Consider the following 26572-nt stretch of genomic DNA (forward strand, 5'->3'; position numbering starts at 1 on the left):
AGCATGTTGTAGTGTGCAGTGTGATGACCAGCATTAAGTGTGGGAGAAGATTTGCTGCAGAATGTGGGTAGAAATGATAAGCAGGAAGTGCAGGAAAAGGGTGTATTAGTCTATGGGGTTGGATGGCCAGCAAGGAATGTAGAAAGAGGTGCTGTATTCTGTGGGGGGCCTTGACCAGCAAAGGAGTTAGGAGAACTGTCTTGTAGGACAGGAGTGGGGCCATCATCAGATCAGTGAGTGTTAGAACGGGATCTCTGCAGAATGTGGGAAAATATTACAACCAGGAAGGTGGAAGGAACAGCGAGTGGGGAAGGAGGTTTCTGTATCCTGTAGTGTGGGGTAATGAGCCCTGAATATAGGAGAGAGGACTTATGCACAAGCTTTAGACTGTTTGGTGTGCTCAACATCAGGAAATGTACAAGCAGGATGCTGTAGGCTGTGAGGGTCAATGAAAAACCTTGAATCTGCGAGAGGAAACTGTAGACTTCAAGGGGAAATGCAAACCTGAGTGGGGTGAAAGGGCACAGCTGACTGTGGGATGGATAAAGTGATCAACAGTGAATGTCTGAGGAGGACACTGTAAACTGTGGGGATAATGAAGGGTAGAGCATGTGGGAGAAGAACACTGTCAATCGCGGGATGGAGTGCAGGCAGCAAGTGTAAGGGGAGGGAACTGTAGACTGTGGGTGGGGTAAGGCTGTGAATGTGGGAGGAGGGTGTGTAACCTGTCAGGAGAAATGACCACTGGTGAATGTTGGTGGAAGGCCCTGCAGTGCAAGGGGAGTGATTAAATATACTGAATGTAGAAAGAGGGCACTGCAGATGGTCTGGTGTGTTGAGTAGCAGTAAGACAGGAGAGTCTTGTATACTATATGTGGGGTGACCAGCAGTGAATATAGGAGGAAAGCCATGTAGATTCTGGGAAATCATGAGAAGCCATAGGCGTGAGGAGAGTGTAGACTGTGGGGTTGGGCCAATAGTGAATGTAGTGAGATGGTGCTGTAGTCAGTACATTGGGTTGAACAGCATTGAATTTAAGATGGTGTTATAGAAAGATAGCCACTTAGACAATCAGAAATAATGGAAGTTTGAGGAGGGCGATACATATGGTCTTGTGGAGTGAACATAAATGAACGTACCAAGAGGGAACTGTGCAATGTGAGGAGTAATGATAAGCAGTGAGTGTAGGGGGAGAACCACTAGACTGTGGGTTCATGTACACAACAGAGGGTGTGACAGTGCTCTATATACTGCTATGTAAAGTGTAAACATAAGTGGAGGGTGTTCTAATACAGGAACTCCTTCTACCACATTCCCTGCTGATCATCTCACCCCACACACTACCATATTCCCCTCTCAAAATTGCTGCTTTTCATTCCACATGCATTCTACAGCGAGCCTTCTCCCACTAGCACTGCTGGCCACCACTATAGAGATTACAATACCAGCCTGCTACTTTCACTGCTGGTAACCCCTCCTCACAGATTACAATTCTCCTATACAAACTAATTACATAAATACAATATAATCCTATATAATTACATTTCTCCTATGGTCACTGTTGATCTACCCACCACACACTGTACGGCACACTTATATATTCACTGCTGATAACCACATTTTACACTGTTTTCCTTCCATATTTGGTGTCTTTAATCACCCCATCACAGAGTACAGCCTCATTATCCCAAACTCATTAATATGCACCCCACCTAAGAGCCTTCAATTTTACATTAATATATTCACTGCTGGTCACCTCACTCTACAGTCTATTCCCTACATCTGTAAGTGCCATTCAAGTACACTTATGGATTTTAATTACTCACTACACTCTACAGCTCCCAGCTCTAAATTCACTACTTGTAATTAGGAACACTTGTCTGCTAGGTCTTCCTGCTATACTCTTTTCTGATTACTTCCTACCACAGTCTACAGCAACACCCTTCTCCCTCATGGTTACTCATTACTCTCTATAGCCTATTGGGTATTGACCTTCCCCTCTATAATGGTAACACACCCAACAGTCTATAGTACACTCCGCCCACACACACTGGTTTTCATCACTGACCATGACCTATTGGATGTTCCTTCTCCATTCATGGCTCGTCATTCAACACCACATATTACAGTACCCTCCTTTCTCACTCACTACCATTCTCCCCCTGCCTCAGACTATAGCGTCAACCTCTTAATTCATTACCAGAAACCACACTGTGGTCTGTAGTTGTGACAAACCTCAGAGAATCGTGTGTGGGAACTTTTAACCTCTGGGGTGGTGTAACTATTAGTGAATGTAAGATGATGGAGCAGTATCTTGTGGGGAGGAATGCAAAGCATGAACATTGTAAAATAGTGCTATAGAATCTAGGCTGTGGTGATCTGCAGTTATTACAGGAAAATCTTATACACTGTGTAGTGGTGTGTCCAGCAGTGACTGTAGGGGCAAGGCCATGTAAACTGTGGGGAATAATGAAAAGCAGGAAGTGTGGGAAGGGGACAATGTTGACTGAAAGATTGGGTGCCCTGCAGTGAGTGTTGAAAGGTGCTGTAAATTGAGTGATGCATTGACCAGCCATGGGGGAGAGAGGATTATTAGTAGTGTGGAATGTGGATAGAAGTGAAAAAGCGGGAGTGTGATATCCGGTGAGATGATGAGCAGTGTGTAGGAAGATGACCCTGTGGACTGTGACAGTTAAGAAGCAGTGAGTGTGGGAGAGGGATGCTGTAGCCACTGGGGTAATGTGACCTGCTTGAATGTAGAAAGAGGACAGAACAGACTGTGGAGAATAAGGGATGCAATGGTTAAGTCTGCGTCAACTTGATCTGTTTAGGAATCCACAGACATTCCTCATAAGTAATTTTTTTGAGGTTGCTTCCAGGAAGGATTAACTAAAGGAGGAATCCTTACCCAAGGGTGAGCCCTTCCCCCAGAGTGGGCAGCCCCTCTGGGGAGGGGCTTTACCTAAGGAAGTTCTGGGAAGGAAATTATCCCTTCCTCCCACCTGGCTGCCTGTGCTGCTTGCTGCTTACTAGCATGGACTGAAGAGCAGCATGCTTGAAGAGCAGCATCTCTCCAGGGAGCCTCCAGGCCTTCTGTGCCAGATTAGGACTACTGAGGCATCCACCCTCATGGACTGAGCAGCTACTGGGTTCCTTGACTCTGAGGCCTGCAATTTACTATTTTTGGACTGCCATAAACTAATCTGATAAATTCCCCTAGGATACAATTCATTCTATAGGTTCTGTTTTTGTAGAGAACCCTAACTAATACAAGGAAAAACAGTGAAATTCAAAGGAGTATGCTACATACTGGATGGTGGAGTGATCAACAGTGAATGTACCAGGAGATAAATGTACAATGTGAGGAGTAATGAAAAGCAGTGAGTGTGGGAGCAGGATCCCATAGACTGTGGGGTGGCTTGACAAGCAGTGAATGGAGGATAAAAATATTGCAGAATTTGAGGTTGTGATATGTCTCTCAATGTGGGAAAAGTGTCTTCTTCTCTGAGGAGAATAATGTTTAGTAATAGCGATGAATATTTGCAAATGTCACTGTAGTTGGTGGGCCTGATTTCCAGTTATGAAAGTAGAAGTTTTGTGGACTGTGGGGTGGGATCACCAGCAATAAATTTAAGAAGAGTGCCCTTTTCCTGTAGGGAATAATAAAGCTACTTAGTATTTTAGGAGTGTGTTGTGCACTGTGGGGTATGGGAACTTGCATTGAATGTTACCTGAGGGTGTTGCAGTCTGTAGACATCAATAAAAAGCAGTGAATGTGGAAGGAGGATGTTGAATCATTGTGGTGTGTGATAACCAGAAATGAATATGAGAGTGGATGATGGTCAAAAATGAAAACAAATATAAGGGAGTGTGCTACATATTGTAAGGTATTATGACAACCAATGAATGTCGCATGAGGGCATGGTAAGCAATGAAATTATGGACGTGTGGGAGGAGTACAATAGAGACTTTGGGTTGCAGTAACTTACAGTGATAATATGTGAATGGTGATATATCTTGGAGGGTAATAAAAACAGGTGTTGTTGAAGTGTATGCTCTATATAGTCGATGGGATGATCAGCAAAGAATGCAAAAACAGAGACTTGTAGACAGTGGGGAGTAGTTAAATCACAGAGTTTTTAGGAAGTGTGCTGCGGACTGTTGGGTGGACTGATTGGTAGTCATTATGTGAGGATTGTCCTGTAGACTGTGGAGAATAATAAAAATCAGTGAATGTGCAAAGAAGGCAGACACTAGAGACTGTATTGTATATTCATTAACAGTGAATATCACAGATTTCTGTACACTGTGTAGTGGGGTAACCCACAGAGAATATAGAAGGATGACCATGTTGACTGGGGGCATTAATAAAAATCAGTGTGTGTGGGAGCAGGCATTGTAGACTGTTGGATGTGGATACCAGAATTGAATATAGGAAGGGAATGCAGTACAATATAGAACAGTGAATGTAGGAGGAACATTCTCAAATCTTTGTGTTTGGTGTCCATGGTGCTATATTCTCTAAGGTAGAGATAGCAGCAGTGAATAGGAGAAGTGTGTTGTGGTCTGTGGGGTGATGTGAGAAGATGTGAATGCAGGAGGAGTTGGCTGTATCTGTGCAGTAAGGTGAATAACAGGAAATTTGGGGGGAGGGATGCTACAGAATGTGTGTGGAAACAAAGAGTTTGGAGTTTTGTAGGTCAGAGCTTTAGAGGTTGAGCCCAGTGTATCAGCAGTTAAGGATAGGAAGATGGCCCTGTGGAGTTAAGAGACCAGGAGTTGCTGGAAGAGGAGAGTGCTATAAACTATGTGGTATTTTGTAGGGCACAGCAGTGAATGTAGCAGGAGGATCCCAGAGACTGACAGGAGTAATATAGAGAGAGACTATAACACATGGAGGGCTTGGTAGCCCAGAGGTAGTAATAAACCTAGTGATTTAGGGAGGAGAGAGAGCTCTAGACTGTGGCGTAGAGTGCACAACAGTGGATGTAGGAAGAGGAGATTGTAGACTGAAGGCAGTAGTATATGAAGAGAGTATAATGGATGGAGGTCTTTGTTGACTGAAGGTACCAATAAACCTAGTGAGTTTGTGAGGAGACAGCTGTGTGGTGAAGTGGCATGTAGTGAATGTAGAAAGAGGACCCTGTAGACTACGGGGAATAATATGGAAACAATGACTGTGGGAGGAGTGATTTGAAAACAATGAGGAGGGGTAGTCAACAATGAATCTATAAGGTGATGGTTATGCATCTATAAGGTGTGGCATTCCTGGTATAGCTGACCCACTGTGTATATTAGTACCTATCCAAATCTCATAAAAGCCACATGGGCGTAGAAGTTTAAATGGTTACTGTTTTCCCAGCTAGAAAAAGAAAATCAACCTTTCATATTCTTTCATTTTTCATAATTCCTACCATATTTTCAGTTTACATATCTCTCAAGAAAGTCTGAGATATCATAGCTCATGCTAAAGATAGCTGTCAGATGCCTGACAAATTGCTACCAACATGACACTTCATAGACTTTTCTAGAATCTTCTGCTCTCCTGTACTCTGCCAAGTATATTTGTCATGTTTCATTGAGTGAAAAACCTATGCCACTTTGGCAATGAGAATAACATTGACCAAAGATTTCCCAGAAGGGACTTGGGAATAGATAAGATAATCCCATTTCTCCATTTGAGCATCTGTGCAGAAATCACAGAGTCCATTGTATAGGAGGGCTGGTGAGGATAGGGTTAAAACTTGTAATAAAAAAGAACAGGGCTGAGGGAGAATCCTTTCCTTCCTGAAGCAGAACGTGCTGTTATACTTGATCATTCTTGGTATGCTCAGATACCCTTGGGGTATGACATAGAATAGGTCAATACCATAGCCATTCAAGAATGGCTTAGTTTGATAGGTCATCTCCATTTTGAAGTGTGTGTGTGTGTGTGTGTGTGTGTGTGTGTGTGTGTAGGTCAGGTGGGAAGGAGGGGAAGTCACAAAATCTGTGGGGAACTGGGGTCCCTTGAGAGAGGGGAGGAGCGGGAATGGCAGGTATCCATGAGAGAGGGGAAGACACAAGGACAGCTGGGGTCCTGAAGAGAAGGGAAGGCTGGTGGGTCCTGGTGGGTGGTGGTCCAGGAAAGAGTGGAAGACAAGGGGACCCTGGAGGTCCAGGAGACAGGGGAAGGCATAAGGTCTGCAGGGGTCCCAGACAGAGGCTAAGGGAGAAGCCTTTGTTTTCTGCCTCATCAGCACCTGTTATACTTGATCATTCTATGGTATGTTTAGATAACCTTGGGGTATGACACATAAAATAGGTCATTTCCATAACCAAGAATGACATAGCTCTCTAGGTCCATCTCTCTCTCTGTGTGTGTGTATGTGTGTGTGTGTGTGTGTGTATGCACACCTGCGTGCAGGCCAGGTAATAATACCGGGTGTCCTCCAATGACACGCTTCCAACTAATTTCCCTGAGACAGACTATTGTCACTGAAGCAGGAGCTCCACACACTTTCAGTTAAGCATGATGATTAAGTAGCTCCAGTGATCTTGTGTGCACCCCACCCAATGCTGGGGGTACAGCAAATGTAATCATGTCCACCTCTGTAGAAGGGTCCTGGGCCTCCAACTCAGTGCCTTGTGCTTGTTCAGCAAGTATTCTTGCCCTCTGAGATATCTGGTCAGTTCCTGTAAGGATTATCTTTTATATTGATATTGTACACATGTATGTGCATCCAACGCAACACCACCCATTTTACAGGGGCCATGGGGCTTGAACTTGGGTCTTTAGGTTTGCAAGGCAATTTACCCTCTTCATTCATGGTCTCCAGTACTGGCTACAGTTAGAGAGTGCCCTCAGACATTCAGAATGGTTAGTACATCACACACATTATACAACCCCCTTCCAAACTCATAGCTTTTCATTACTCCAGCGCATGTATAGGGTTCTCCTCTTATACACACTCCCAGTCACCCCACTCCACAGTCTAGAGCATATGCTCAACACACTCAGGCTTGTTTCTCATGTGGTTGGTGGGCTTGCAGGAGAGAGGGGAAGGGGTTGAGACCCTGGCTGCCAGGGGTTGGGGGTGGAGGAGGTCCAGGAAAGAGGGCCAGGAGCATGGAGGGTGGGGGTGTGGGAGAGAGGGGAAGGCACATAGTCTGCTGGGATCTGGGAGAGAGGGGAAGGCGCGTGGGTCCAGGATAAAGGGGAAGGTGCTATCTCTGAGAGTCCCTGAGAGAGGGGTAGGAGCACAGGAATGGAATGGCTGGGCTCTGGGAAAGAGGGGATAGCATGGGGTTGCATGGATCCCAGGAAGAGGGGAAGGCGCTGGGACTCAGGTCGGCGGGGTTTCTGAAGAGAAAGGAAGGTGCATGAGGGCCTCTGGGGTCCTGGAGGGAAAGGTACACAGTCTGGGGGGTAGAGAGGAGAAGGCATGCATACCCTGGTGGCCTGAGTCTGGGATAGAGGGTTAGGCACACAGTCTGCAGGGGTCTTGGAAGCAGGGGAAGGCAAGTGGGCCTTGGTTGGGTTGTGACCCAGAGAGGGGAAGGCACAGGGATGGTGGAGGAGGAAGTATGAGAGAGCTTGGAAGGCGTGCTGGGGAAGGTTGGCCCGGATCCTGGAGAGAGGGAGCGGCAATAAGGTCTTCAGAGGTTGCTGAGAGACCACAAGGAGTTCAGGACCAGGCTGTCAAGAGTCAGAGAGAGAGGGGAAGATGCACTTGCCTTGGTTGGGGTGTGCCCCAAAGAGAAGGAAAGGCATGGGGACAGCTGGATTCAGGGAGAGAGGGAGTGGAGTTTGGTCCCTGGTCTGTGGGTGGTCCTTGGGAGGGGAGAAGGCATGCATCCCCTGGTTTCCATGGGTCCTAGAGGGAGAGGAAGGGGTGCAGGCCCGGGTGGGCGGAGGTCCCTGAGAGTGGGGAAGGCACAAGGACCAGAGAGATCCAGTTCTGAGGGGAAGGCTGGAGAACAGCGGGGTGTAGAGAGAGGGGAGGTAGCTTGGGCCCCAGTGTGGGGAAGGCGATGTCTGAGTGGGTCAGAAATGGGGGGTGGCGCGGGGTGTCTGAGGGACCGGAAGGACCTAGGGCCCCGGAAGGTGGTGGTTCCAGAGAAAGGGGAAGGCATGCAAGACCAGGTCAGCCTGGCCCGGGGTCATCCCTTTCTCCCGGACCATCGAAGTACCAGCGCCCTCCCATCTTTCTGAATCCCTCCTCCTGTGCTCCTTGCCCTCTCTCCGGATCCCCGCCTACTGTGTGCCTTCCCCTCTCTCTAGATCCCAGCAGTCCGCAAGTCTCCTCCTCCTCACCCAGACCACCTCAGACTGTGTGCCTTCCCCTATTCCTGGACCCCCGCCCAACCGAGTCCTCAGGCCTTCCCCTCTCTCCAGGAAGTGGCAGACCATGCACCTTCCCCATAACCCAGGCTTTCTTGGGCCTTTTGTCTCTCCAGGACACCATCCCCCTCTGCTCCTTGCACAAGCCTTCCCCTCTCTCCAGGACTCCAGCCAACCTGGTCCTGTGTGACTTCCCTTCTCCCTAGACCTCCATGCTCAGTTATGCGCCTTCCCATCTCTCCCAGACCCACACCCAATGGGGTGTAAGTGCCTTCTCTCTCCAGGACCCCTGGGAACCCGGGCGGACATTCTATTAGAAAACCTTGTACATTTACTGCTGGTCTACAGAGCTGATCTATCCCTGCTTTTTTTTTTTTTTCTTCATTATGTAGTTTTTTATTTTAGATGAGTAGTATTGTTAAAAAAAAAAAAAAAAAGTTCACCTGGGGTGAAATCCATTTTTAAAAAAAACAGCATCAGTCTCAGTACACAGTTAATGAATTGGCTGAAACAAGATTAACCAAATGACAGTCCAAGTTATCCACAGGAGCTTTTCACATTAAGCCATTAGAGAGAAAATAAAATATGTTTCAACACACAAGTAGGTTAATTCGATGGAAAAGCTAGAGTTCCCATCAGTACCCCTGCTTTTAATTACTGCCCAGTCTATAGAACATAAATCCCATAGTCATTGATAGTCACCCAGCCTCAGAGTGACAGCTCCTTATTCCTGATTCACTGCTGGTCACCTCACACCTTAGTGCACACTGTCAGGCTGCCAGAGGTCCCATAACTTCTGCTACTTGCACATGACTGATGCCCTGTTACAATTTCACTACAACAATCTACACTGGCACCTGTGCTCTGCATGAAGACAGGTACAGAGGACAGGTCAGTGCCCCATGAATTAGGGCATCAGGGTTCAGTGTGTCTTGGAAGTCAAGGCAAAATGAGGAGGGGCACTGTGGCCCCTCTGCTATTCTACTGCATGAGGCCAGTTAGCTGACAAGAAGTCATCACACAGCATGGCTGTAGGCCCAGAGATGCCATGAGCCAGTCAGGTGAGAGGTTAGAAGGACTAGAGGATCCTCAACTAATCATTCAGAGTCTTCCCCACCCTCATGGCTTGATGTCAGCTCTTCGTCTCATTGATTTTTTAAAATTATTTTCCTAGTTTCCAGTTCATTAATTTCTGCTCTAATCTTGATTATTTCTTTCTGCTTGGAGCTCTTTGGTTTGGAGACGTCTTTATTTTCCAGAGCCTTTAGGTATAAAGTCGGGTTATTGATTTGTGATCTCTCCAGTCCCAACCCAGTATTCTTTTAAACATATGTATTATTCAGTTTTCTATCATTATAGCAAAATAACTAAAATGAGAAAGTGCAATGATTGATTCTGGCTCCCAGTTTTAAGGCTTCAGTTGAAGGACTGGGCTGTGGATTTCCAGAAGACATGCTGGCACTGTGGGAAGCACATGTCAAGGTAAAATTCCCACCTTGTAGTCATGCATCAAAAGGAAAAGGGCTCCTATAATTCCATTCAAAGGCATGCTGCCAGTCACCTAAGGACCTCCTAATGGGCCCCACTTCCTAAATATTATATATCCTTCCAAGAGCATCACTCTAGGGACACTTTGATTTCTGCAAGAAACTATCCAAACCACAACAATAGATATTTATAAGCATTATAATGTGGTAACTACATAAGCACACTGTGGATAATAATACCACAAAAAACAAATATAAAACAGAATGTTCAATAATCACACATTGTCGAAATGCACATGCATTTCTTTCAATATTAGGAAAGCGAGATCTGGGGTTTCAGCTCAGTAGTGCTGCCCTAGCAAGTTCAAGGCCCTCAGTTTTATGGCCAACACCACACATACAAACACATTCAACTGGGAAAGAAAAAACAAAAGCACAATATCATCTTTGTAAAATGGTGATTTGTTTTTCCTTTCCCAACTTTGTATATTATCTAAACATTCAAGTAAATAACTAGTAAACTATTTCATAAAATTAGATCTAAAATATGATGTCTTATATGTTTTTAAAAACTGAAGCCAGACATGTTGGAGCATGCCTTTAATCCCAGCACCTGGGAGGCAGAGGTAGGAGGATCACTGTGAGTTCCAGGCCAGCCTGGGAATACAGACTACTTTTTGACTACTTCCAAAAAAAAAAAAAAAATAGGGCTCAGCTAGGCATGGTGGCACACACCTTTAATCCCAGCATTTTGGAGATAGAAGTAGGATTGCTTTGAGTTCGAGGCCACCCTGAGATTACACAAGTGAATTCCAGGTCTGCCTGGGCTAGTGTGAGGACCTACCTCGAAAAACTAAAAAATAAAAATATGTATATAGGTTTAGAGAGATGACAGAGTGGTTAGTGATTAAAACACTTGTCACCAAAACCAAAGACCCAGGTTTGATTCCCTAGTATCCACTTAAAGTAAGATGTACAAGGTGGTGCATGATACATGTGTCTGGAGTTCATTTGGAGTGGCTAGAGGCCCTGGCGTGCCCATTCTCTGTATTTTTCTATCTACCTCCTTCTCATGCTCTTTAACATAGATAAAGAAATGAATAAAATAAAAATTAAATAATAAAATTATGAAGTTCAAAAAAAATATTCCATTGATCCAGGTTATAAACTACAAAACTCACTTACTGATTCCTTCCTATGTGCAAAAATCTTTTTCCCATAAGGATTTTTTAAAAAAATGAATAAGATAGGGATGTTGCATAACATTTAATGACCTTATAAATCAGTTATAAAGTAACAGAAACTAATTATTTGAAGGAAAAATATCATTCCACTTGACGTTTGCCCAATGCTAATGATGCTCTCTGAAATGTTTAATGAAAATTCAAGAATATCTGGTTGTGTTTAAATTATTTTTAAAATATGGTATTTGCTTCACCTCTAGGTCACAGAAAATTCTTTAAAATATATAGAATAGCTCTCATATAACCATTATCTTAAAACTTTATTTATTTCTAAGAAGACAGAGAGGCACACAGAGAGAGAAAGAGAGAGAGAGTGAGAAAGAGAGAGGGAGAGAGAAACACAGAGAGAGAATAGGTGTGCCGGGTATCTAGCTACCACAGATGAACTCTAGATGCATGTTCCACTTTGTACATCTGGCTTTATGCGTGTCTAGTGGACTCGAACTCCATATGAATTTTGAAATCAATGCTTTTCCATATCAATTTTGAGATCAATTTTTCTATCTCTATGAAGAACAATGTTGGGATTTTGATGGGAATTGTATTAAATCTGTAGATTGCCTTTGGAAAGATTGCCAACTACACAATGCTAATTCAAAAAACTAACTTTTCGTTTCATCAATTTTCTTAATTGCTTTCCTAATTTCCAATTCATTAATTTCTGCTCTGATCTTAATTATCTCTTTCTTTCTGGAGCTTTTTGGGTTGGATTTTTCTTGCTTTTCTAGTACCTTTAGGTGAATGGTTAGGTTATTGATTTGGGATTTCTCTCTCTTTCTATGAAGAGATTTAGTGCTATGAACTTTCCCCTGAGGACTGCCTTCATTGTATCCCATAAGCTTTGGTACGATGTGTTCTCATTGTCATTCATTTCTAGAAATTTCTCTATTTCATTTCTTACTTCATTCACTACCCATTTATTGTTTAAAAGTGTGCTGTTCAATTTGAAGGAGCCAATGGGATTTCTGGTGGGTGTTTTGTTTTTAATTTCTAGCAATATAGCATTGTGATCTGATATCATGCAGGGGATTATGTCACTATTCCTAAGTATATGGAGGCCAGCTTTGTGACCCAGTATATGATCTATTTTAGAGAAGGTTCCATGTGCTGCTGAGAAGAATGTGTAGTCCATGGATTTGGGGTGGAATATATTATAGATGTCAATTAGGTCTAAATGTTCTATGGTTTTGTTGAGCTCTCTTATTTCCCTGTTGAGTTTCTGTTTGGATGATCTGTCTATTACTGATAATGATGTATTGAAGTCACCAAATATGATGGTGATGGTTGTTATTTCTGTTTTATTGTTGATTAGGTTTTGTTTTATGAATTGTAGTGCACCTGTGTTTGGTGCATAAAGATTGATGATTGTAATATCTTCTTGCTAGATTGTTCCCTTGATCAGTAGGAAGTGGCCTTCTTTGTCTTTTTTGATTATTTTTGGTTTGAAGTCTACTTTATCAGATATTGGTAAGGCTACACCTGCTTGCTTGTTTTCCACCCTTTCACCCTGAGGAGGTGTCTGTCTTTAGTGGTGAGGTGGGTTTCCTGAAGACAACAGATTCAGGGGTCTAATTTTCTGATCCAACCTGTTAGCTTTTGTCTCTTGATGGTGAATTAAAGCCATTTATATTTAGCATAATGACTGTGAGGTTTGATTTGATCCTTGCCATATTATGTTGGTTTATGTGGTTTGGTGTTTCAACAGACTTTGAAGTTTTTTGTGCCTTCTCTGAGTTAGGTTATTGTGATCACCTTCTGGTAGGTACTTGAGGTTGATTATTTGATTCTTCTGTGTGGAGAATTTCCTGAAATACTCTGTAGGTTTGGTTATGTGTTCATATAGTTGTAAAGTTGAGTTTTGTCATGGAAATTTTGTCTTTCACCATCTATTATGAGGAATACTTTTGCTGGGTAGAGTCTTTTGGGTTGGAAGCCATAGGTTCTTAGAGTTTGCAGTGTTCCATTCCAGGCCCTTCTGGCTTCCAGGGTTTCCATTGAGAAGTCTGAAGTGATTCTGATGGTGTTACCTTTAAATGTGATGTGCTGTTTTTCCTAGCTGCTTTTAGGACTTTTTCTTATCAATGTTTAGAGTCTTAATGAAAATATGGCTTGGAGAGTTTATCCTTTGGTCCAATCTGTTTGGAATTCTGTTAGCTTCTTGTATCTTGATGTGCCTTTCTTTTGAGAGAGTGGGAAAGTTTTCTTCAATTATTTTGTTGAATAAGCTCTCCATGTCTTTGGTGTGAATTTCTTCCCCTTCTGGTATTCCCATGATCTGAATGTAAGGACGTTTGAGGGTGTCCCACATTTCCCTCATGTTCTCTTTATAGAAGTTCTTGAACTTATTGAAGCTTTTGCACTCTCGAACTGTTTCTTCTGTTTTGTCTTCTAGATCTGAGTTTCTATTTTCCACATGGTTGTCAATATTCTTGAGACCCTCTAAGGAGTTTTGACTTGTTCAATTATGTTTGCATTTTCTACTACTTTTCTATGTATGGTTTTCATCCCTCTGTTAAGTTCTCTTTTCACATCATTTTCTGATTTTCTTCATGCTTCTTGGAATTCCTCCTTGCAATTCTGTCTTCATGTAGCATAGGTTTTTTAAGTCCTCCTTTTTTTTTTTTTTTTTTGCTTTCCTTTATATCATTTAACTGTGTTTGGACCCCTTCTATTTTCTTATCTATTAGGTCTAGTCTACTAATGGCAGCATCCACACAATTATCAGACCTTTGCTGCTTTTGTGCAAGTTCTACCAATAGCTTGGGCAGGGTTGTATTACTCATAACTTCCCTTTGGGTTTCTGATCCTATTGTTTCTTCTATATATATATATTGGTTTTTCAAGTTAGGGTCTCACTCTAGCCCAGACTGACCTGGAATTCACTATGGAGTCTCAGGGTGACCTCGAACTCATGGGAATCCTCCTACCTGTGCCTCCCAAGTGCTGGGATTAGAGGTGTGCGCCACCACGCCAGGCTCCTCTTCTATATTTTGATTAGACACTTCCATGATAGGGCTGGGAGATCTTATTGGATTTACTTGCATTTGATTTTTTATGCTATTTCTTTTGTGTTGTGGTCTGCCCATCACAGTATGTGGTCCAGATGCCCATGGGAGGTGGTGCAGCATCACAGGGGGTGGAGATGGTCATGGGGCAGCTGTGGAGTTTAGGAGTGGCTGTGTGGTGTCTTGACAGAGAGTGAGGGTCAAGACTAACTTGGGGGCAGGGTGGAGACAATTTGGTCTGAATTTGCAGGTGGCAGGTGAAGGGGCTAAGCATTGCAGGTCTGAAGTCCAGCTGGTTGGGGCTGGAGCACAGCAGAAGGGGTCAGATTTCCCATGGGGGCATGGCCAAGCAGTTGGATCTGATGTCCCGGGGTGGGGGCTGGTGCAGAGGCGGGACCAAGCAGAGTTGGTGTTAGAAAGACACCTGGCCCTGAGAATTTTAGAGGGTAAAGGGGCAGGGTGGAGGGAGCTGTTGCTGTGGGCTGCGGTGGAGCACATGGGGGTGGCAGGTGTGGGGCCTAGCAGAGCTGTGCAGAACAGGTCTGAAGTTGCACACTGGAGATATCACAAACTTGGGGTGGAGCAGAGTTCAGGGGGTCAGAATTCACTTGGGGGTGGGGCCGAGTGGGTTGAATCTGAAGTCACAGGGCAAGGGCAGAGCCAAGGAGAGTGGGTGGAAGCCAAGGGGTTGTTGGGGCAGAGTGCAGTGATTCCAAAGTTGGGGAAGGCAGGGTGAAGAGGAATGGGGGGGTGTGAGGGGTGTCTGAAGACACATAGGGGATGGGGGAAATCTGTAACCTCGCTAGCAGTGGTGGATCCCAGCAATCGCTTGTGCCTGGCTGTGCAGATGGAACTACTGACCTGGGTCTCCTTGCCTGCAGTTATTGAGAAAGTAGCCTGAGGCTGGGACTCTGGTTAGGATGGATGCTTGGGGTGATTGGGGGACTAATGGGTTACCCAAGAGCATGGGAATCAGCTGATTCCCTTTTTTGACCCTCAGCACCCTCCCACTGGCTATCTATTAGAGATTGCTCTCCCCTAAATGTCCCAGTGACCCTTTGGTTCCTTGCCTCTCCTTCCCAGTTGTGGCAGTTTAGGCAGATGCCATGTTGAACCGAAGTCTAGAATATTCTTTAGCACAAATATTTATATACTCCTTGTAACCAAAATTACTCAAGACCCATTTCACTTCACATAAACTATTTTAGCTCTGATTTCATTCTACTGTACATGACTGTTTAAGTGACAATCTCTACTAGCCTGCAGGATCTTCGAAGTAAACTACTCTTTACTTTTTAATTGAATTGATAACCAGCAAATCCCCACAGGTTTGTCACATGACTTAAATAATACTTTTATTTCTGTAAATAAACCTGCAAGTAATTTTGCAACAACAACAAAAAGTTTACACACTGAAGAGATGGCTTACTGGCTAAGGCATTTGCCTGTAAAGTCAAAGGACCAAAATTCATTTCCACAAGACCCACATAATACACATGCAAGGTGGTGCCTGCTTCTGGAGTTTGTCTGCAGCAGCTGAAGGCGCTGGCATGCCCAATCTCTCTATATATTATTTTCTCTTTTTCTCCCTCTCAGGTAAATAAATAAATAAAAATAAGTTTACAGCACAAAAGCAAGTGAAATTAGAATTCAAATCCAAGGCCTCAAACAATAAATTCCAGCATTTTCTTTTGTTTTGAGGTAGGAATTTGCTATGGCCTAGGCTAACCTGGTATTCATTTTGTAGTCTCAATCTGCCCATGAACTCCTAAATCTGCCTCTCAAGTACTGTGATCAAAGGTGTGTTCCACCACGCCCAGCTAAATTCTAACATTTTTTTTCACCACCTCAATAGATATTACAAGTAAGTAGTGGCCAGTTGTGTGAGAACTATGTCTTATAGAAGCTGTTTATAGTTGTAAGGTAACAATTCATTCATAAAAATGAATTACAAAGAATTACAATAGTAAATGCTCTTTAAAGACTAAGACATTTGAACCTAAAGGTCATTTCTTCCTTCTAAATATACATGTAGGTTGTGTTATAGGGCACTCCTTTATTCCCAGTACTTTGGGAGGTAGAGATAGGAAGATCACTATAAGTTCAAGACCACCCTGATGAATAATGAATTCCAGGTCAGTCTGGGCTAGAGTGAAACCTTACCTGGAAAACCCCCCAAAATGTAAAAAAAAAAAATAATTAAATAGTCATTTAGTTACTACTATGACAATATCAATAAGTATGTAAGAGTTTACCTTTTACTTCTTTTTTTTTTTTTCTTGGTTTTCTGAGGTAGGGTCTCAGTCTAGTCCAGGCTGACCTGGAACTCACTATGTAGTCTCAGGGTGGCCTCAAACTCACAGGGATCCACCTACCTCTGCCTCCTAAGTGCTGGGATTAAAGGCATGCACTGCCAAGCCCGGCTTACCTTTTATTTCTTTATCATGATATTTATTTTAGTCCAAAGTTCCTTAAAGTCATTAGATACGTCTGCAGAACCAGGGCTTCCACAATCGGTTCCATAGATGTTCATCTTAATAGGCTCCACTCTTGTGTCTGTTTTAGGTTTTCTGACCTTCCCTATTAATTATATAGGAGAGAAGTTGTCTTTAATAGCAGAAATATCTGAAATGGCAGATTGTAACATAAATCAATTGTCCATTCATCCCTACTCCTCTCCTTATGTCTCTCCCTCCAGAGAAATCCCCTTTCGAATTTCCCATCTTTCCATACCCATCCTTATGTGCCAGTACTGTCTCTGGGTACCTGGGCGGATGTAAACTGATCACACAGTACAGCATACAGTTTGAAGTGGAGCCAGGGTCTCCACTGGAGTCAAGCCCAGTTCTGACTTTACTCCGAGATTTTATTGAGAGTTTAAGGCAGTAAAAGCTATGTGGAGACTAGGCCAAACTAAAAAATGTTTACTACTTTTCCCATAAGACTGACACAAGTTGTTGACTCATGTTTACCATATTGGAGAAATCTTTGGAGAACCTGTGTCCTAGGAGCTCCACCCAAGGCACATAGTTGCCATGTCTCCAGGCCTACACTGTGCAAAGATTACACTTTTGTGGATAAGCATGATAACCACATCTCTTCTTTTAATTTAATTTTTTCTTTCAAAAGAAATCTTACAAACCAGGCATGCCATTTTTAGTAAGTATTACGTATTCCTATTCCTCCTCCTGTACAAAGAACAAAGTACAGATAATTGATCTAGTGGCCACCAAAGTGGAATACCAAGTGCTTGAAAACCTGGTGGATGGATAACATCAAGAAAACCTCTTGGCAAGATCCTGGTACCAAGATGTCTTTTCGATATTATTTCCTAAGGCAAGCATTGCTTGATTAATTTGGTCCCTTATTTGATTAACATCTGTAGCAATATTATCACATAGGAACTCTTGAAGATGTTTCCTAATACTCTCCCATGTATGGTCAGGCATCCTCCAAAGATGTGAAGTCACACGTATGCATTTATATTACCTATCACAACTTCAAGTAGCCTGGAACCAGTTGGCCTAAATTTGCTCTCCAACATATGTTTTAGCTGGTTTGATAAGTTGTATTCAGGCTAGCAAATTTTGTCTATGTTACGTTTGATAAGCATGGTGCTCCTTACATGATGTACAGCCTGATCTACAAGTTGCACAGTTTGAGTAGGTTGGGTGATTGCTGCTACTACCATGGCAGAAGAAGCTAGGCAAAAATGGCATTGACAGGCGAGTGTGATGGTGCATGCTATTAATCCCAGCACTCAGGAGGCAGAGGTAAGACGATATCCCCAGAAGAAATCCACAGAGTAAAACACAAAAAGGGGGAAGGTGCTCGAATTCAAAGGTAAACATTTTAAAAATATTTTTACTTAGTCATTGGTAAGAGAGAGGGAAAGCCCTCAGAGAGGGAGGGGTGTGTGTCAGTGTCAGAGAGAGAGAGAAGTATGGGCATGGTAGGGCCTCCTGCTACTGCAAGCTATCTCCAGATGCATGTTCCACTTTGTGAGTATGCCTTACATGGGTACAGGGGAATAGAACCCGGGCCATCAGGCTTTACACACAAGGACATTTAATTATGGAACCATCTCTTCCAGCCCCAAAGGTATCTTAATCCAGTCCATACATGTCTCACTGGCAGAGTACTTATCCCCAGCAATAGATACTGTGTTATTCTTGTGTGATGCATTGCTGTTAACTCTCAGACCCAGTAGCAATCATCGCTTCTTTTTACATTTCAGGTCATGAAAGAAGAGAAACTCTTGTGGAGCAGTAAGAGGCAAATGTCCAGGTAGAGTGGTTGTGTCCCTTAGTCACACTCCTGCACAAGACAGCATGCGGGAATCTTCCTAGGACAAACTCAATTCTGACGCACATACATGTGTACTTGTCTACATACATACATGTACACCTATATCTACACATACAGGTAGATATGTGTTGATAGTGTCCTTTATGTTGCCCGTGACTGTGTTTTGCTGGCTGGTTTGCAGGTGTGAACTAATGGTATCTCTACTAGTGCATATAAAGACAAATTTGCATATTTTATAGCACGGAGAATGTTTACCTAACACTGAATGTCAAACTAACCTTGAGTCTAGGATTTATCCTGGGACGTTTTGTAGAAGAGCAAAAAGGAAGGAAAGACCTTCTAGACAATATATTTAACTGAAGAATCCAGACAGAGTTGACATATTACTTAAAAGTTAAAGTGGCTAATATAGTAAGTGTCCTAGGGAGAAAATTATATTCTGGAACACATCGGTGCAAAACGTATTTTCTTTTTCTCTTTTCTAGGGATTGTGACGGTAGTTGGAGTTATACAGCCAGGAAAATGTTCTACCCCTGAGCTTAGTTCTCCTTCTTTCTAAGGAAGTCTCTCAGGCAGTTTTCTAGGATAACTTTGGACTCCCTTTGTAGCTTAGACAATCCTTGACTTTGCAAACTTTTTGGCTAAGCCTCCCAAGTAATTGGAATACTTAGCTTGTCTCACCAGGCCTTTCTCAGAGTTACTAAGAGAGTCTCTTAATCCCAAAACAGTTTCTGATCAAATATTTTTTCTAATGAGGTCCTTGATAAAGTGTTTATACCACAGTACAGAATGATCTTCTATATCCAGGTCGATGAACCTGTGCCTAACCAGGAGATGGCACATGTTTTCAGAAAGTGTCTTGTTACTCTCTTGGCTAGTGTCAGATATGAGACAAAAGCACATTTATTCCTTAAAGATTTTTATATGTGCAGATTTTTTTTTAAATTTATTTATTTATTTATTTGAGAGCGACAGAGACAGAGAGAAAGATAGATAGAGGGAGAGAGAGAGAGAATGGGCGCGCCAGGGCTTACAGCCTCTGCAAACGAACTCCAGACGCATGCACCCCTTGTGCATCTGGCTAACGTGGGACCTTGGGAACCGAGCCTCGAACCGGGGTCCTTAGGCTTCACAGGCAAGCGCTTAACCGCAAAGCCATCTCTCCAGCCCTGTGCAGATATTTTTAATAAATATACAATGCAATTTGCAATTTCTAAAAGATTTTTGGCATCCATACATTTTTCCCCTAATTATACCATGTTAATATCAATGGTTTTATGAATGCTTGTTGACAAACTATGTAGGTTAATGTCTATCTTGGTAGAGACATCAGTAGAGTTGGATATGATTACCATTGTGTCCTTTACTTTAGTATTGTTGGTGGAATTTCTACAGGTATCTGCTCTGTGGAGTAAACATTCTTTTCAAAGGCTGTGATGATAACACTATCCAATATCCATATGAGGGAAATGGAACTTGAAATATAAAATAAACTCATAAAATTTGATATATACAGGTAGAATCAGATAGAAACCAACTTGGTTATCTTTTCTATTTTCGTGAACACAGATGCATTTCTTACAGTGGAAGGTCTTCATGGAAATGATCGTCAAGAGTCCACATGCTCATAGTGTGGTACATGCCCATGGCACCCAGAATTATCCCAACAGGACACATGATGTTCATCTACCAGGTAAGTTATGATGGAGTCCCAACTCTGCTTTTCAGTGCACACTTGTTGCAGCTTCCTAGGTCAAGAATCCATGGAGTCTTTAGCAATTCTAGCTAGCATGCGTTCATATGATGCATGTGCCCAGAAAATATAAGTTGTGCTTGCGAAGGATGACAGATTGATTCACTCTTGGCATGTTGGTATTGCTGTTGACATTCAAGAGCAATAAAATCAGGGTTGAGATTGTAGACCATGAAAGAATGGGAAATCATGAATTGCAGGCTAATTGGAAGTCATTGAATCATCTAGTTAGAACTGAAGCTTCTCTTAATGGTATTCAAATGCCCAAGCCTGTATACATGAAGCCACATCCTGATACAATTTTTCCCTCTTCATTCATCCTTAGCATATTATTGATGAGGCCTTATTCCTTCCTTAATAAATGAGGAAGGGAATATACCACAGTGAGACCATCTGATAATAGATAACCAGGTGAGTGAGGAATGGATGACTCATATGTTGCCACAACAGCTGGGAATTTTCTACTACATTTATCATACTTTACTGTTTTGAGGGAGCCTGTACTCATTCATTAAGAACTGAGTGTCCTCTGTCCTTATGAGGAATGGAATGTGTGGGGCATGCTTACACTTCCTCTTCTTTTTACCTATATGTGGTTAAACATGAATATATTTCTGACATTCCTAAGACTCATATTCTTATATCATTGTCAGCAGGTGATGTGTATTTCATATGAGTAATTGCAGAATCATACAAAGAGGTTCACATAAATTTCATTGTATTCATCACTGTGGTGTGCATGGTGATATGGTTGCACATGACTACTCAAGAGTGTCAGAAATATTTTGTAAAAACTCTTGTCTTGGCATTGTTCAATTCTCTGAGGATCGTGAAGTGATAGTGAATTTATGGTTGACAGCCACCACATAGATATTTTAAGATGCATCTTTCTGACAGAAGTCAAGGCATCATCATGAGATAGACACTGCCATTAACTAGAACATTGCTATTGTACAGGCCACTGTATTCCACCACAGTATTAGGTATTCCTTCATCATTAATACAGGAATCTTCCTTGTCACCATTCTTTTGTTGCTGCTGCTTGGGTAACAAATGATGGAATGCTTCAAAATTCTAGTGTGAATGAGTATATATTTCTCAAGTGGAAGACAGAGAAAATTTCTGATGAACCAGTATTACTGAGGTATTGAAATTTTTTATAGTCCATGCTCTGATATTTTCACCATCAAATTGTGGCATATAAAGACTCAAGAGACTGAGATTTCTTTCACATTGCTTTGTCTGTGATTTAATAGATTAAAACAGTGCAGAGACTTGAGAATGTTGAGTTGTGTAGATTGAATAATAAATGCACCAATTTTGTTGCAGGATCATCTTCAGACACAGAACAAGACATGGCACAGTGCCAACAAGGTCGTTGAATGAAGCAGTGCTGTTATTAAGGTAAGTGCTGATGTTGTCTTATTAATGAGAAAGGGAACCTGATTTTTATATATCTATCTTATCTATATGTTTGTTTATATGAGAGGCAGAAAGAAAAAAAATGGTCATGTCAGGACTTCTAGCCACTGCAAACAACCTCCAGATGCATGTGCCACCCTGTGCATCTTGTTTATGTGGGCCCTGGGGAATGAAACTTGGGTCCATAGGCTTTGCAATCAAGTGCCCTTACTGCTAAGTCATCTCTCCAGCCTGGCATCTAAATTTGGCTTTCACAGGAAAGTGTTGATCATTTCCTCAGAAACTGCAAGGTATGTGATAAGATGTTCAAAGCACAGTGCAGATAGTCTCTCCTTCATATCCAGGACATTGATGGGGTGAGCTTCAACCAATGTTGTCCCATTGCACCAGACTAATGATCTTGACTAGTGTGCAGGTGTGAGATTATACACATCCACTCATCAGAGTTCTGTATAGTTTCAGGTGCTTATACAGTAGGTGTTTTGGAGACTCTGTGTATCCCTGTCCTTATTCCCACTTTCACAGATATTTTTAGCATCCCCCCAAAAAAACATTATTATATCCTTAGTGAATAATCATGTGCTTTTATATTCACAGTGTGGAGCCATAAGCAGGGTTGCTGGGTAGTAGTAATAGGATCTCAGACATTTACCATGGAATTTGGCATACATCAGGGACAGAGAGAGTAAAATATTCTTTTATAATGCCTCTTCAATGGAAGCCTACAAATATCCACTTGATGTCCAGAGGCTTTGTAGTGATGCACTGAATTCAGGAAGGATGTGAAATGTATGCAGTGGTAATTCCAGAATGTTTTTCAGAGGTGCTCAAGACATCACAGCAATATAAAAATGACATTAAATCAGACATTGCTGGAAATGGTGTAAGTACTAATTCGGAAAATTCAGAAAAGAGGAAGTTTAATTTTCTTATGATTTGTATAGGTTGATATCTTTAACTCCTTTTGTAACTATACATTTCTGGCAATTACTCTGGTATGAAATGTACTTAGCTACTTCACTGGAGGCAAGTTTGACACTCAGTAGGATAGAGAAAATTAATTTAAACCAGTGGCTGTTGAACTTACCAACAATTCTCTGGATCCTGAGGCTCATTGCAAGCTTAGGTTATTTTGTCTTCAGACAATCATAAAAGAATGGCCTTTCTCTTGGACTGAAGATATGGCTTAGCAGTAAGCGCTTGCCTGTGAAGCCTAAGGACCCCAGTTCAAGGCTTGATTCCCCAGGACCCACGTTAACCAGATGCACAAGGGGGCACAAGCATCTGGAGTTTATTTGCAGTGGCTGGAGGCCCTGGCTCGCCCATTCTCTCTCTATCTGCCTATTTCTCTCTGTCTGTCACTCTCAAAGAAATAAATAAATAAATAATAAAAAAAATTTAAAATGGCCTCTTTCAATAATACATTGATAGAAATTCACCCAACTGTCCTGCTGAAGATGAAATATTCCTTAACAATTGAGGAGGTCCTGACAGTAATTGCAGAGAGCATATGATATCCTGTAATTAATGCGAACACATGTTATACATACTTGTGCATATTTTTGTTTCTTTTTGTGTAATTTTAACTATTTAATTTATTAAGTTGTTTGCTCTTAGTACTGTACACCAAAGATTTTTTTAGCAGACTTGATAATTTTTTGCATTAAAAATAGTAAACTGTAGAATTACTTACAATAATCTGAACCTTATGTTGGATGTTTTGGTAAATTGGGAATATGGAGGACTGAACTCAGTGACTCAGTTAATCTCAGTATGCACTCCACATCTTTATCCATCATTTATTATTTAGTGTTATATTTCGACAGAATTTCACTAAGTTTCCAGGCCTTCGCTTGAACTTCTGTAGCAGAAACAAGACTTGAACTTGCAATCCTCCTGCCTAACTCTCTAGTGTAGCTGAAAGCACAGGCCTGAGCCATCAGCCTAGGTCATACTTTCTTACTCTCTCAAGGAAAACAATATTTTTTAAAGGTCACTGGTAGAAAATTTCTCCAAGTGAGGAATATTACAAAGTAGTCTTCAGTATTCATGTACATGGGTATGGTATGCCTATCCTGGCATGGCAATATTTTCTAGCAGGGATCCTAACACCATATCACCTAATTTATGCCTTATTGATTCATTAGAGAATTTCAGATGTTTTTTATCCTTAATGAATCTCAAGGTAATCACGTATTATCTACAACACTTTTTCTTGTCCAATTTTAGTAAATTCTAAATATGATATGATATGAAACATTTTTATTATATGCTAGCTGACAGACTATATATATATATATATATATATATATATATATATATATATATATATATATATATATACATATCTCCAATATTTCTCATAGTAGAAGCATCAGCAGCATTCTGTATAATTCTCATTGTCTCTATCCCTATAGTAGTGAAGGTAGTAAGAGTTCTCTTATCAGACTGCATCCATGGCCATCTGCAAGAACAGAGGTAAATTGGATACAAAATAATACAATAATATGGAGGATTTGAATAAGAACAGATAGAATTAGATGTGTACAAAATAGCTTTTCTTGGAAGTGCATCTGAGAGACAGGTCAAGACATCCCAGCACCTTGGAGAGATGATGAAGAGAGTCATAGTTCATGTCTAAGCAACTGCAAGTATGATCCTACACAGGACAGTTGATCCTCATTTACAGTAAATAATGATGGTGCTGGTTACCCACCCTTTTTTTAAATCAATACACAATCATGTGAGGAGCTTGTCTCAAACTTCAAGGAGGCTTTAGAAACTCTAGAGAACATGCTTTCATAGGATGTATCTGGTCAGGAAATAAACTTTGAATCTGTGAATGTCAAGGAATTGACTGAGTCAGTGTTCACTGACATTGTGGTGGACCTGGCAGACCAGTAGTAAGCTTAGTTAATGTTCAGATTCCAGGTCCCAGAAGGATGGAACCTGCTAATACACAGATGAGGTGGAAGTTGGCCAAGTATCCAGGTACAGTTACAGTATTCTTCAATAATATGCATCGGCCAGAATCCTGGTAGAGCAAATTGTATCCTCACACATGTTTTTTTTTTATGTCTTTTTGCATGCCATGTTCTTTGCATGAAGGTATAGTGATCACGTACATATTATCATTGGGGCCTTGATAATTCTTAGTTAAGTCCTAAAGTAGACAAACCACAGAACTTTCTGCTGGTTAGGACCATTGACGACTTTCCTCCTCCAACCCAGTATGTACAACTCTCCTGCCTTGTGACTGTTAGTCAACAGGGAGGAGGCTTCCAGCTCAGCTGAAGCTTGATTTCTCCGTGATGTGCAGCCCACGCCTTTGGAGTCTCCAGTACCTAATCAACTAGTTCTGGTGGGCAATCAAGAGCCTTGGCCATAGTTTGTAAGGGTTTGGCGGCATCTGTCGATTACATGAACAATGAAATGCTGGAAGTTATCCCATTCCTGGCAATGAAAATTTTCTAATAATAATCTATAGCTTCTGGGTGCATTAATCACCTACAAAAGATACTTGTTTCAAAATTTGTTCTTCCTTAACATATCTATTATTAGCTACCCAGAAATAGGTTTCCAGAAAAGCCATATTCATGTCTCAAATTTTAATTAGCTCTCCTCACTTCTCCACTTCTCCATATCTTTCCATCACTTAGATTAGACCATTTCACCCCCCAATATTCTGACCCTCTAATTATATACATATTATAACCTCCCCATAAGCCCTCCCCTCTCTTCCCTAAATCATGGCCCCTTTCGAAATTCCTACTGGACTGCTACTGCAGACTTGCTCCAACTCTCATACAAATCTAATCTTTTGAAGGTGGGACCCACATTTGACAGAGAACAAGGAGAGTTTGATTTTCTGAGCCTGAGTTACCTCAATTAGTATAAGATTTCCATATCCTCCCTTCTCCCTGGAAAGTTTATAATATCACTTTTATTTACAGCTGAATTCAATGCCTTTGTCTAAATATAATGCATCTTCTTTATTCATTTATCAGTTGAAGAGTATATAGGCTTTTCCATTTCCTAGCAATTTTGAATACAGTAGCAATATACATGGGTGAACAATTATCTTAATAGTAATGGGCAAAATTTTTAGGGTTTGAGGTAAGGAGTGGTGTAGCTGGGTTGTCATAAATTATTATTCAGATATCATGGTATCCTCCACATTTCCTTTTACAATGACTGTACCAGTTTATATTCCCACCAACAGTAGAGGAGGGTTTCTCTTTCCTCACATCCTTGCCAGCATGTATTTCCAATGGATTCCTTGATATCCATTCTGACAGAGAAGATGAAAGCTCAAAATACTTTTAATTTGAATTTCTCTTATGTCTAAGCATGTAGGACAAATTTTTACTTTTTGTATTTTTATTTACATAAAAAATAGGGAGAGAGGGAGGGAACAAAAGAGCACACCATAATCTCATTTCATTGCAGACAAACTCCAGATGCAGGTGCCATTTGGTGTATGGATCTGGCTTTAAGATAGTACTCAGAAGTTGAACACAGGCTGTCAGGATCAACAAACAAGCACCTTTAATAGATGAACATTCTCTCTATCCCTAAATACATGTTTATCAGTTTTTATTGGGTATTTTTACTTTTTTTCTTTTGAAAACTGTCTTTTTAGCTCTATAGCTAATTTTTTCAAGATATTTATTTATTTATTTATTTTTACTATTTGAGACACAAACAGAGAATGGCTGTGCAAGGGCCTACACATGAACTACAGATGCCAGCATCACCATGTGCCTCTGGCTTAGGTGGTTCTGGGAAATGGAAGCTGGGTCCTTAGGCTTCATAGGCAAGCACCATATCAGCAAAGCCAACACTCCATCCATATAGCCAAATTGTGATTGGATTGTTTAAATTTTTAAAGATTTTTTTTGAGTACTTTGTAAAGTACAGATAATGATCCTCTTGCAGATGTGTAGCTGGCAAAGACTTTCTTCCATTTCGTAGGCTGCCTCTTTGTTGTAGTCACAGTGCCCTTTGCTACACAAGTGCTTTTTACTTTT

General features: G+C 41.6%; 1 pseudogene; it reads left to right on the forward strand.

The window, feature by feature from the left end:
• Window positions 1–21502, forward strand: part of LOC123456644 — a 36634-nt pseudogene extending 15132 nt beyond the window's left edge.
• The last annotated feature ends 5070 nt before the right edge of the window (window positions 21503–26572 follow it).

This window comes from Jaculus jaculus, chromosome X (genome assembly GCF_020740685.1).
Source record: "Jaculus jaculus isolate mJacJac1 chromosome X, mJacJac1.mat.Y.cur, whole genome shotgun sequence".
Taxonomy (NCBI): domain Eukaryota; kingdom Metazoa; phylum Chordata; class Mammalia; order Rodentia; family Dipodidae; genus Jaculus; species Jaculus jaculus.